Genomic DNA, 14370 nt, shown 5'->3' with positions numbered 1-14370 from the left:
GACAGGAGAATTGCTTGAACCCAGGAGGCGGAGGTTGCAGTGAGCCAAGATCGTGCCACTGCACTCCAGCCTGGGTGACAGAGCGAGATTTTTGTTTTGTTTTGTTTTAGCCCCAAACACTGTCCTTTTGTTGTTGTTGTTGTTGTTGAGACTCTGTCCAAAAAGAAAAAAGAACAAAAACAAAAATTAGCCAGGTGTGGTGGCGTGTGACCGTAACCGTAATGCCAGGTACTCGGGAGGCTGAAACAGGAGAATGGCTTGTGCCACCACACCAAGCTAATTTTTTTCACAGAGACAGAGTCTTGCTATGTTGTCCAGGCTTGCCTCAAACTCCTGGCCTCAAGCAAGCTAACCACTTCAGTCTCCCAAGTGCTGGGATTATAGGTGTGAGCCACTGCATCAGCTAGAATTATTTTCCTATGCTGCTGGATTCAGTTTCTTAGCATTTTGTTGAAGATTTTGGTGTCCATATCCACAAGCTTTTTGCTCTGTAGTTTCTTGTGATGTCTTTGTCTGGTTTTGTTATCAGGGTAATATTAATACTGGCCTAATAGAATGAGTTGGGAAGTAGCCCCTCCTCCTCTTCCATTTTTTGGAAGTGTTTGTGAAGAATTGGTATTAATTCTTTAAATGTTTGGTAGAAGTTAGTAGTGAAGAAGTTACTAGTCATCTGGGCCTGGACTTTTCTTTGTAAGTAGGTTTTCAATTTTTTTTGAGACAGAGTCTCACTCTGTCGCCCAGGCTGGAGTGCAGTGGTGAGATTTCGGCTCATTGCAACCTCTACCTCCCAGGTTGAAGCTATTCTCTTGCCTCAGTCTCCCAAGCAGCTGGGACTACGGGTGCACACCACCACATCGGCTATTTTTTTTTTTTTTTTTTGTATTTTTAGTAGAGACAGTTTCACCATATTCGCCAGACTAGTCTCAAACTCCTGACCTCATGTGATCCGCCCACTTCAGCCTCCCAAAGTGCTGTGATTACGGGTGTGAGCCACCGCGCCTGGCCCATCTCCACAGGTTCTGAGAGGTAGGACATGGACATCAATGAGGGGCCAGTATTCTGCCTACCACCAGAACCCTGAGCAGTTATTTTTAAGGCATATTTGCTAAAAACAAGACAAGACAAAACAAAAAAAAACCCAACCAACTAAATGAACAAGCAGAAATCAAAACAAACAAAATACATGAAACCATTTTTTTGAAAAACAGTAATCAGAAGTCAAAGTAACTATAATATTGGAGTTATTATTCTTTATTTTATTTTGTGTTTTTTGTTTTTAATTTTTTTTTTTTTTTAAGTAGAGATGAGGTTTCCCTGTGTTGCCCAGGCTGGTCTTGAACTCCTGAGCTCCAGCAATTGTCCCGCCTTGGCATCCTGAAGTGCTGGAATTACAGGCATGAGCCACCTTGCCTGGCCTGAAGTTATTTATTAATTTTTTGAGATGGAGTCTCACTCTGTTGCCCAGGTGGGAGTGCAGTGGCTCGATCTCAGCTCCTTGCAACCTCTGCCTCCTTGGTTCAAGCAATTCCCTCCCAAGTAGAGTACCTGGGACTACAGCACCTGGCTAACTTTTGTATTTTTAGTAGAGATGGGGTTTCACCATGTTGGCCATGCTCATCTCGAACTCCTGACCTCAAGTGATCTGCCCACCTCAGCCTCCCAAAATGCTGTGATTACAGGTGTGAGCCACCATGCCCCCCGGCTGCCTGAAGTTATTCTTATATGCTTTTGCAGATATTAGAACATTTTTTTTTTTAAATTCTCAACATTTAGATCTAGGACAGAGCACAATTTAAATACTTTCTAAAGTTAAATCTGGTTAACTGTTACAGAATATTCAGCATTGTTTAACAGCAGCTTTTCTGTTTCATGCCCGAAATCTCACAATACAAAGTAGAAAGACCACCAAGGTTTTTCCTATGGTAAGCCATCAACAAAGAAAGTGTGGGCCATTAGCAAGTAGCTCTTGGTATCTTACAGTGGGGCTGAGAGCAACACATACTTTTCCTTGAAGAATCTGGATCCCTGTTAGTTAAGCTTAAAGTTCCTACTTTAGGAGTGGGGAGTGGGATCCGAGCCCCTGGGGCGATGTAGAGGGGGCTGGTGTGTAGGGCTGTTGGGACCCACAGGGTCGTGGGGTGTCTATGCTGTGCTGAGGTGCAGGATCCAAGAAGTAAAGAGACAGGACACTGAAGAACTGGTGAAGAGCATCTGGACTCAGGAGGCCATACCACCTGTAAGCAGAGATCGGCAAGAGCCTCGAATGCCCAGAAGCGTCCGTATTTATTAGGTACAAGCAGGGGGCAGGGTTGTAAGTGAGGTCATCATCTATAGGCTTAGTAATAGGGCATACATAATCACGTGAGTCACAAACGAGGGGGCCACCCCATTATGTCACCTGGCAGAGAAGTGGGCCGTGCGCAGTAGGGGGCCATGCCGTGTGCAGTAGTAGAGGGGCATGTACAGAAAAGGGGTCCACCCCCATTAGGTCACTGAGGCAAGGAGGTGGGCTGTGTGCAACAGGTGTCATGCGCAACACTTCTTATCTGGGGGCTGGAGACTTCAAAGGATTTCTAAGAGAAGGATACTGTAAAGCAATGCAGTGGGAGCTGACAGACTTGTGCTCTTCTCTTAAGATATTTATGGGAGGATGATTTGAGCTAGCACAGAAGCGAGAAGAGACTGACGGGGTGTACAGCCGCCGTGACTGGTCACACCAGAGGGATTCTTCTCCCTCGGTTACTTCTGGGATCTCAGGCCTGAGGCCTACTTTCCACAGGAGCTGCACGCAAGGTGTTACAACTCCTTTATCGGGAGGAGAGACACTTGCTCCAAGCCTGCCATACAGTGTACGCCCTTTCAGGCAGGGACGCCACCGCCTGGATCTTTGGTTCTCGTCCTGGTCTGGCTGTTTTCCCATGTACTGCTTCTGTTCTGTGACTGCTCTAGGCATTCCTCCTACTACAAACTACTATATGGTTATGTGGAAGGATTCTATAAATCAGCACTAAATGTGTCGGTACAGCTCCGACTGCAATACCTATATGATTATATAGAAAGATTATATAGAACTAAGTATTAAGTATGATTACATAAGCTAGATATATATAAGCAGTAAGTTATACTTCAGGCACTAACTCTATAAACTAATATATGATTATATATAAAGGATTATATAAAGGAAATAGCTGAGTAATATTATAAACTAAGATATTCTTCAGGCACTCATTGTGCCTGGGGTCTGGACAGTTCTCCTTCCTCGGTGCCCATGGGGGTGTTACCCACACGGTGGTCTCCGCTGCGGTTTTCTCCCGGTACCCAGCAGAAACCGTGGCGGTACAGGGTGTGGTGGGGCCAACCCATGATCCCCTGGGACCCTCAGCTCTGCACAAGGGGCCCGCGCTTGCCAAGGCCGAGGGGCAGGGGTGAACGTGGACCTCGTGGGTCTGTGGCCCGGATAGGAATTTAAACCATCTCTCAGATGCGTACAGTAGAACTCAAGAAGACAGACTACCAAGGGTCATCTAGATCGTGATTGGTTCACTAACAATATCAGGACAAAGTTAGAGGTCACTACTCAAGCATAAGCCCAGTTTTCATACGACCGCTATGAAGATGCTGATATAAAGGCTTAGGCTGAGGACGCTGTGGAATGGGCTGCAAAGGACCCATGCGGCTTCCTTACCGCTGTTATTTGGGCCCTTCCTCCACTGTTCCTAGTAAGTGCTGTACTGTCTTGGAAATTGGCCAAAATGATTGAGGCCAGGGAGAAAGAGCAAGGGAAGAAACAAAAATGCCAAGAAAACATTGCAAAAGCTAAATGACCAAAAAGGGATTGAAGGACTGAACGGGCTCTGCAACCAGAGAAAATCATTCGGAAAATTATGCAGCTTTGGAAGAACCCACTGAAGTTTCTTCCTTGGATTTCTTGACAGTATTACATAGTAAAGGCAACTGACCAAATGGAAGAATCATGTTAGTTCTGACCTCAATACTGTAGTGACTTTTAGGCTCGGGTGTAGAAGGTTAGAGGTTTCTATTGACAGTTATTGTAAATTAGCATTTATTATGGGACAAATTCCTTATAACCAACTTAGTCATTTGCCGCTTAGCAGTTTATGTACCGAAAGGAAAACATCCTGTGGGGAAAAAATGAGCTTAGATTATGAACTCAATTCAAATGAACTCCATTTAAAATGAAGTCCTGTTTTGGACAAAGGAAATTAAGAATGTAAAAGTCAGAACTGTCCTGTCTGAGGTGGAAAGTGTGCTTTGGCTTAAAAGAGATACAGTATATTAATTACATCTTTTATTATTATTGCTTTTTTCTTAGAATTATTTCTGGCTTTCTCAAAACAAAATAATATTAATCAATGAGTACTTCTACTTGCTGCATTTTTCTTATTTTAGCCTTTGAGACAGCTGGTAATTACCAAGACATTTTGCATTTTTTAAAACGTAATTTTATAAAGAATTATATCTAGAGGAGAGATCCAAGATGGCTGATGATTAGCAGCTCGGGCACGTACCTCCCAGTGAAAGCGCAAAGAACGAGAGGACGCCACACTTTCAGACGAATATTTGTTGCTCACGGACCACGAGATTCCCAGTGGAGGAGCCCCACGGGTCGCCAGGGCGACTCTTGTGGCCGGCGTGGTGGTTTTGCTGGTGCCTTAGCACGCCAGTTCTTGGTGCAGAGTCCGGAGATTCCCAGGCAGAAAAGCACCATCAATCTTAACACCACTGTTTTGGCCGGCTCAGTGGATTGCTCAGATCTCGGCGCAGGGAATCAACAAGTTGGACGTCAGAGACCCAGTTAGAAAGCCGGTAATTATAAAGACGACAGACGGACAAATATATAATGAAGGGAAGAAACCAGCGTAAAAAGGTAGAGAATACTCAAAATTAGAATGCCTCTCCCTCTACAGGGGATCGCAATTCCTCATCAGTAACGGAACAAGGCTTAATAGATTACACGTGTGTTCCAATAACAGAAGCAGGTTTCCAAACGTGGGTGATAAGAAACTTCTGTGAATTAAAAGAACTTGTTCTAACCCAATGCAAAGAAACTAAGAACCTTGAAAAAAGGTTTGACGAACTGTTAACGAGAATGGACAATTTAGAGAAGAATATAAGTGAATTGATGGAGCTGAAAAACACAACACGAGAACTTCGCGAAGCATGCAAAAGTTTAAACAGTCGAATTGATCAAGCAGAAGGAAGGATATCAGAAGTCGAGGACCAGCTCAGTGAAATGAAACGAGAAGACAAGAATGCAGAAAAAAGGATGAAAAGGAATGAGCAAAGTCTCCAGGAAATATGGGACTATGTGAAAAGACCTAATTTACGTTTGATAGGTGTACCTGAATGTGATGAAGAGAATGAATCCAAGTTGGAAAATACTCTTCAGGATATCATTCAGGAAAATTTTCCCAACCTGGCAAGGCAGGGTAATATTCAACTCCAGGTAATACAGAGAACACCACAAAGATATTCTTCAAGAAGACCAACCCCAAGGCACATAATCGCCAGATTTATTAGGGTTGAAATGAAGGAGAAAATACTAAGGGCAGCCAGAGAGAAAGGTCAGGTTACCCATAAAGGGAAACCTATCAGACTTACAGCAGATCTCTCAGCAGAAACCCTACAAGCCAGAAAAGAGTGGGGACCAATATTTAACATCCTTAAAGAAAAGAACTTTCAACCCAGAATTTCCTATCCAGCCAAACTAAACTTTATGAGCGAAGGAAAAATTAAATCTTTTGCGAACAAACAAGTACTTAGAGAGTTCACCACCACCAGGCCTGCTTTACAAGAGCTTCTGAAAGAAACACTATACATATAAAGGAACAACCAATATCAGTCTTTCCAAAAATATATCAAAAAGCAAAGAACTTTAACACAATAAAAAATTTACATCAACTAATGGGCAAAACAGCCAGCTAGCATCAAACGCCGGTATTAAACCTATATATATTTTAATTGGATAAAAAGCCAAAACCCATCGGTATGCTGCATCCGGGCCCATCTTACATGCAACAATACACAAAGACTCAGAGAGAAGGAGGAAGATTTACCAATCAAACAGAGAGTAAAAATAAACTAATAAACAAAAAGCAGGAGATGCAATTCTCGCCTCTGATAAAGTAGACTTTAAAGCAACAAAGATCAAAAGAGGCGAGGAATGACATTACATAATGGCAAAAGGATCAATGTAACAAGAAGAGCTAACGATTCTATAGATCAACGAGATAGAAAATTAACAAGGATATTCAGAACTTGAACTCAGACCCGGAACAAGTAAACTTAATAAACATTTATAGAACTCTCCACTTCAAATACACAAAACATACATTACCACCTCACACCTATTCCAAAGGTGACTATATAATTGGAAGTAAATCACTCCTCAGTAATCGCATAGCATTTCATAGGTTTAAATTAAATATTGGTTGGCTGTTTGTTTGTTATCTTCTTCCCTTATTCCTTCCTGACTACATCATTAAGTATAATTATCAGTATAAAAGAGCTTTTCAATACCCATTACTAAATTGCATTCTAGCCTGGGCAAGAAAGCAATACTCCCATTCTCTCTCCCTCTTTCTTTTCCTTCTCCCTCCTCCCCATTCTCTCTCTCTCTTTCTCTTCCTTTTTCCTCCTTCCTATTTTTCAAAAAAAAAAAAAAAAAAAAATTAGTCAAGTAGTCTGACTAGTATATGCAAAGGCAAAGAGTTGTGAGGAAACTTGGAGGAATCCAGTTTATAAAAGTGATCAACATTGTTGAAAGCAAAGAAAATGTGACTGTCCTAAAGTCATTAACCAATAAAATCCACACCTTATGATTTGGAGTTGAGATATTCAAAACAAACTTTAAGAAAAGAATGGCTCCTGTACCTGTAACCAGATGAAGAGTAGGAATGTAGATCAAGAAATACTCATAGGATATTCCCACAGGATGAGTAAGGCAGTAGTAGTAACAGGCCAGTGTCCATCCACGCCTTGTCTCTCAGCATGGTGAGGGGAGGAGGCTGTCAAGCAAATGCAAGTACCCTGTCCACCTCAAAGATGTATCCTAGTAGTTCACGTGGATGAAGTTGGCTATCTGAGCTTGAAGTATAAAGCATATGAGAATTATATACTTATTTCTCCTCCTCTGATACTGCACTTAAAAAAGGATGATGTGTTTCTATGGTCTATCTAGTTCAATTGAGAGTTGTAGAGCTCATTGTAACTTAGTAAATTTGCATTCTGGCTTCATAAATCAGGTCATTGTGAGTGTGGGCAGGAATAGCATTGAGATCAGATTTCTGGACCTGCAAGGATGTAGACCAAACTATGCCCTCCTTAGGCACCTGACTGGGTAGAGAGCTGGTCTTTCTTTAAATACATTCTCACTTCATCAGCATACCCTACTTGCTTTTCCAAGCATGCTGGCAAAGAGCATACACTATGGAGCCAAGACTACTTGGATTTAAATCTAAGTTGTATAAAATTGGGCAGGTTACTTAATCCTCTTTGCCTCAGTTTGTAAGCCACTTTGTGCCTTGTGTGTAAAATGGTAATTACAGTAGTATAGGCCTCATAGGGTTGTTCCAAAGATTGAATAAGTTCATAACATCTGTAAAGAGCTAATATACTACCTGATTCCTTCATTATTATTATTTTTCTATCCACACTGCCTACAGTGGAAATTCTGGTAACTGCAAATAATTCAGTTCGCTTATAAAGTAACAAATAGGGAAAGTAGGTGACAAAAGATGAGAGGCCACATGATGGAGGGCCCAAAACTCGGACTTAGATTCTAAGAGAAATTAGGACCATCGAAAGATGATACACTAAGAATTAATAATAACTGTACCCCTAGAAAGGTCAATGTTGTAGCAGGTGGAGGATGATTTAGAAGGGGTGAAAAATCAGAGGCAGGGAAACCAATTAGATGATTGTAGCAAAAAAAAAAAAAAAAAAAAAAAAAGAATTATATCTACTATGTAAAATACCACCTACTGGATAGAACAGTTTTTTTTTTTTTTTTTTTTTTTTTTTTTGAGACGGAGTTTCACTCTTGTTACCCAGGCTAGAGTGCAATGGCACGATCTCGGCTCACCGCAACCTCCGCCTCCTGGGTTCAAGTGATTCTTCTGCCTCAGCCTCCTGAGTAGCTGGGATTACAGGCACCCACCACCACACTTAGCTAGCTTTTTGTATTTTTGTATTTTTAGTAGAGACTGGGTTTCACTATGTTGGCCAGGCTGGTCTCGAACTTCTGGCCTCAAGTGATCTGCCCACCTTGGCCTCCCAAAGTGCTTGGATTACAAGTGTTAGCCACCACGCCTGGCCTGTATTATTATTATTATTATTTTTTTTTTTTGAGACGGAGTTTCGCTCTTGTTACCCAGGCTGGAGGGCAATGGTGCGATCTCGGCTCACTGCAACCTCCGCCTCCTGGGTTCAGGCAATTCTCCTGCCTCAGCCTCCTGAGTAGCTGGGATTACAGGCACGCGCCACCATGCCCAGCTAATTTTTTGTATTAGTAGAGACGGGGTTGCACCATGTTGACCAGGATGGTCTCGATCTCTTGACCTCGTGATCCACCCGCCTCGGTCTCCCAAAGTGCTGGGATTACAGGCGTGAGCCACCGCGCCCGGCCTATTATTATTATTATTATTATTATTTTGAGGTAGTCTCACTCTGTCACCCAGGCTGGAGTGTTAATGGCACGATCTCAGCTCACTATAACCTCCGCCTCCCGGGTTCAATCGATTGCCTCAGTCTCCCGAGTAGCTGGGATTAGAGGTATGCACCACCACGTCCTGCTAATTTTGTATTTTTAGTAAAGATGGGGTTTAACCATGTTGGCCAGACTGCTCTCAAACTCCTGACCTCAAGTGATCCACCTGCCTCAGCCTCCCAAAGTGCTGGGATTACACGCATGAGTCACTGTGCTCAGCTCTATTTGAGCTGTATTAAACTGCCAACGTTTCACTGTTTTGACCTAAAATGATAGCAGTTTCATATGTTTAACCTAATAATAGAGCAAGGAGAGCTCCCCGTAATCCTCATGTCCTGGAGGGAAACACCAGCATTTGGTGTTTTCCCCAGCACCCTAGGGAATGGTTTTCCAGCAAGGTCCATGGCGCCAGCGCAGCACTTCAGCAACTGCCCTGCCATGCAATGAACCTTCCCTCTCCAGGATCTGGATCTCAGACCTGGGTGCGAGCAGGGGGCTCTTCCTCTGTCTCAGCCCTAGGGGTGGGGCTGCCCCTTCTAGCAGCTATTTCTGTACTCCTTAGAGTTCACTCTACTTCTTGCTAGCCAATCCCTCGTCACACCAATCCCCTGTTGTAGTTAATAATTCTTTCCCCCACGATTTACTTATTTATTTATTTTTTCTGAGACAGAGTCTTGCTTTGTCACCCAGGCTGGAGTGCAGTGGCACAATCTAGGCTCACTGCAACCTCTACCTCCCAGGTTCAAGCAATTCTCCTGCCTCAGCCTCCCGAGTAGCTGGGAGTACATGCATATGGCACCATGCCTGGCTAGTTTTGTATTTTTAGTAGAGACAGGGTTTCTCCATGTTGGTCAGGCTGGTCTTAAACTCCTGACCTCAGGTGATCTGCCCGCTCGGCCTCCCAGAGTGCTGGGATTACAGGCATGAGCCACCGCACCTGGCCATATTATTATTTCTATAATGCCAACTCAAACCAGATTTTCCATTTTTCCATGATTACAAACAGCCCCATGATTTACATATGAGCCAGCATCTATTGAACACTTATTATGTGCCATACACTGTCTGAAGTAATTCCACATATTAACTCATGAATCCTCTCAACATGCCAATTGTATTAGTTACCTACTGCTGCTGTAACAAATTATCACAAGGTTCGTGGTTTAAAACAACACATATTTGCCAGGGGTGGTGGCTCATGCCTATAATCCCAGCACTTTGGGAGGCTGAGGTGGGCAGATCACCTGAGGTCAGGAGTTTGAGACCACCCTGACCAACATGGAGAAACCCCATCTCTACTAAAAATACAAAATTAACAGGGCATAGACTGGGTGCAGTGGCTCACACCTGTAATCCTAGCACTTTGGGAGGCCGAGGTAGGTGGATCACCTGAGGTCAGGAGTTTAAGACCAGCCTGGCCATCATGGTGAAACCCCATCTTAAAAAAAAAAAAAAATTAGGAGGGTGTGGTGGCACATACCTCTAATCCCAGCTACTCAGGTGGCTGAGGCAGGAGAATCACTTGAACCCGGGAGGCGGAGGTTGCGGTGAGCCGAGATCGCGCCATTGCACTCCGGCCTGGGCAACAAGAGTGAAACTCCATCTCAATAAATAAATAAATAAATACACATTTATTATCTCACAGTTCTGGAGATCAGAAGGGTAAAATGAAGGTGTCGGCAGGGCTGTGGTCCTTCTGAGAGCTCTAGGAGAGAATCTATTCTGCACCTTTTCTGGCTTCTAGAGGTACCTGCATTCCTTGGCTCATGGCCCATCCTCACCTTCCTCCAACCTCCTGCTCTCATTATTACATCTCCTGTCCGCAGCGATGGTCCTGCCTCCCTCTCGTAGGGACCCCGTGACTATACCAGGTCCATTCGAAGAATAATCCAGAACCATCTCCCCATCTCAAGATCCTTAACTTCGTCATGTCTGCAGTCTCTTTTATTATGTAAGGTGACAGGTTCCAGCGATTACGAGGTAGATATCTTTGGTGGGGGCATTTTTCTGCCTCCCATGCCTGTGGAGTAGGTACTATTACTCTACCCATTTTATGCTTGGGAAAACTGAGGCACAAAGGGAATAAGTAACTTGTCTGAGGCTATCTAGCTCATAAGTAGCAGAGCTGGGATATGGATCCAGGCAGTCTGGTTTCACAATCTGGCTCTAATGATTATACTACCTGGCATAAATCTTTGCATACTTGAATGAGGGTTTTATAGGATAAATTTCTAGAAGTAGAATTACTGGGACAAAGGAGAGGCATTTACACGTGTTTTTTTTTTAAGTTGTGGAGACCGGGTCTTGCTATGTGACCCAGTCTGGCCTTAAACTCCTGGGCTCAAGTGATCCTCCTGCTTTGGCCTCCCAAAGTGCTGGGATTACAGGCGTGGGCCACTGAGTTCAGTGCAGAGTTACTTTTTTTTCTTTTTGAGATGGAGTCTCGCTCTGTTGCCCAGGCTGGAATGTAGTGGCGCGATCTCAGCTCACCATAACCTCTGCCTCCCGGGTTCAAGCAATTCTCTGCCTCAGCCTCCCAAGTAGCTGGGGTTACAGGCACCTGCCACCACACCTGGCTAATTTTTGTATTTTTAGTAGAGATGGGGTTTTACTATCTTGGCCAGGATGGTCTTGAACTCATGATCTCGTGATCCACACACCTCAGCCTCCTAAAGTGCTGGGATTACAGTTGGGATTACGGTGTGCACCGCGCCTGGCCTATACTTACTTTCTTCTCCCTCTTCTTCTTTTTTGAGTCAGGGGCTCACTCCATCACCCAGGCTGGAGTGCAGTGACATATCATGGTTCACTGCAGCCTCGACTTCCTGGGTCCAAGTGATCCTCCCCTTGAGTAGCTGGGCCCACAGGAATGTACCACCACGACTAGCTAATTTCTGCATTTTTTTATAGAGACAAGGTCTTGCTATGTGCCCAGGCTAGTCTTGAACTCCTGGGTGCAAGCGAGCCTCCCACCTCAGCCTCCAAAAGTGCTGGGATTACAGGCATGAGCCCCTGTGCCTGGCCTGTAGTTACTTTTATTATCTTCACTTTTACAGATGGGAAAAGGAGGCAAAGTGATTTTCCCCAAATCCCAGAAATAGGATGCAAACCAAGGTGACTGCCTCCAAATTCTGCCCACATGACATCCTACTGCAGCTCCTCTGGAGCAGCTGGGCTCCTGGTGGCCTGGAGGACCCCATGGATGCCTGTCCTAGGACACCCACAGGTGATAGTGGAGCTTGCAGGGCAGCTGGAACTCGTCCTGGCTGGTGAGGCAGGCAGCAAGCAGCACAGTGTTCAGGCCCTGCCACTTCCTACGGTGTCAGGTTTCACAGCCTGTTTCCTCATCTGTAAAGTGGAAACAACATGGTCCCCGTCATAGGGCAGTGATGAGGGTTGTATTATCCCCATTTGACAGGTGATGAAATAGATGCTCCTGTGAGCTTGGGGCAAGCGCAAGGGGAGAACTTCAGAACAGGATGCTGCCCCCATGCTAAGATGGCAGCCTTCGGGTCCATTAACAGAGAATCTGAGGGCAGCTCCCTTTGCTGGCTCTTCATCGCCAGATGTCCTGTTACAGACCTGCAGTAGCACTGGCGCCTGCCTCCCTGCTGTTCCTCGGTTCCTTGAGAACTCCTAGATCAGCCCCTAGCCCAGTGGCCCTGCCTTTCTGCACCGTTTCCTCTCCGGGCAAGGCCCTATGCCCTACACAGCCCTGACATCTGGTAGGTGCTAAGGGAATGTGCTACTAACAAAATGCCACCATGAGCATTAACCCTATGTTTGTAGACCCCTCGCCTCCAACTGTGACTACTATCCCAAAGCATCACCTGCCAGCCTCCCCCTCTCCACCATTCAACCCTCACAGACACACAGCTCAGGCTGTGGCTCATGTCTGTAATACAGTAACATTCTAGACTCCATATTCTGGCATTAAAGACCTCTGCTTGCTTTAAACATTTCAGGAAAAAAAAAAAAAGACCTCTGCTTGCTCCCTCCAGCGACAGGACACGCTCCATCCTCAACATTGCTTATTCCACATTCACAATCATTCACAATGTTGTCACTGGCTTCCTTTTTTCTTTTCTTTCTTTCTTTCTTTCTTTTTTTTTTTTTTTGAGATAGAGTCTTGCTCTGTTGCCCAGGCTCAAGTGAAGTGGCACAGTCTTGGCTTATTGCAATCTCTGCCCCACGGGTTCAAGTGATTCTCCTGCCTCAGCCTCCCGAGTAGCTGGGATTATAGGTGTCCACCACCACGCCCGGCTAATTTTTTTTGAGAAGGAGTCACGCTTTGTCTTCCACGACGAAATACAATGGCACAGTCTTGGTTCACTGCAACACCCACCTTCTGGGTTCAAGCAATTCTCCTGGCTCAGCCTCCTGAGTAGCTGGGATTACAGGTACCCGCCACTAGGCCCAGCTAATTTTGTATTTTTAGTAGAGACAGGGGTTTCACCATGTTGGTCAGGCTGGTCTGGAACTCCTGACCTTAGGTGATCCACCCGCCTTGGCCTCCCAAAGTGCTGGGATTACAGGCGTGAACCACCTCGTTCAGCCCTCACCCCGGTTTATAGATGGGGGACCTGAGTCTTCCAAAGAGAACTGTGTGAGTCCTCACAGCCAGTGAGGGACTCAACTATGATTCAAACCCAGCTCTGTCTCATTGTGGCATCTCTGCTCTTATCTCCCAAAGGCATCCCAACCAGACTTTTCATAACTGGTCCCAGAATCTCACCAGTGTTCCATAGGGTATGGTTGAGGGACTATCCCCAAGCCTGGGACCTGAGAGCCTACCTGCAGAGGAGCCACCGCCTGTTCAGCCCCTCCTACACAGCCCAGGGGCTGGATCTCCACAGTATGATGGGCTGATTGAGCTACCACAACTCCATGGCTGACCACACAGGCACTGAGAAGCCTGGAGGAGATGTGGGTTTCTTCTGGACTTACCCAGCTATTCCTCCACCCCTCCTTTCCTGGGGTCACTTCCTCTTCCCTTCTCAGTCTCTCCTTCCTCCCTTCCCTGGGTGCCCGCCCCTGCCCCCGGGGTTCTGGACTTCCCTAGAACTTTGGCTTCACTCTCTGGCCCTCACCTACGCTGTTTCTCAGGGGCGTCTCCTCCTGGTTGTCTCCTGGTCACTCCACCAGCACCGACTCCTCCCGGGAGCCTGGAGGCGCCCACTTGATGGTGAGAGAGAGTGCCTGGCGTGGGGCTAGTCTCCCTTCCTGGGTCTCTTTCTCACTCCTCATTGCACCCCCTCATGCCTGTCACTACGTCTCCGCCTTTTTGCCTCGGTATCCTCATCCGTTTGTCCCTTTTTAAGCTCTCATCCTTAGAATACGCTAGAAGGCAGGCTCTATTACTCCGCCCCTTTAGATATAAGGACTCACAGGCTTAGAGAGTTTTAGGTGACTTATCCGGCGGCAGAGTGTTGGTCTTAGTACCACTCGCCGACCCGGCTGACCCTGCCCGTCTCCTCGCCCCTCCCTCGTCCCTGTCCCCACTTCCGTCCCTCGCCCCGCCCCTCCCTTGATCCGGCACCACCCCGTTCCCGCCCCAACTCAGGTCCTATCCCGCCCCGACGCAGGCCCCGCCCCGCTCCGGGCCCCGCCCCCGCTCGACGCAAGCCCCGCTCCCTTCCCGG

General features: G+C 45.8%; 1 pseudogene; it reads left to right on the top strand.

The window, feature by feature from the left end:
- Positions 1 to 221: 221 nt before the first annotated feature.
- LOC110568735 (small integral membrane protein 15-like) lies at positions 222 to 3839 on the top strand (annotated as a pseudogene).
- The last annotated feature ends 10531 nt before the right edge of the window (positions 3840 to 14370 follow it).

Source organism: Aotus nancymaae, unplaced genomic scaffold (assembly GCF_030222135.1).
Source record: "Aotus nancymaae isolate 86718 unplaced genomic scaffold, 86718_ANA_hifiasm-v0.15.2.pri h1tg000059l, whole genome shotgun sequence".
NCBI classification, from domain to species: domain Eukaryota; kingdom Metazoa; phylum Chordata; class Mammalia; order Primates; family Aotidae; genus Aotus; species Aotus nancymaae.
Note: the sequence above shows the minus strand (reverse complement) of the source record. Positions and strands in the feature narration are given on the sequence as shown.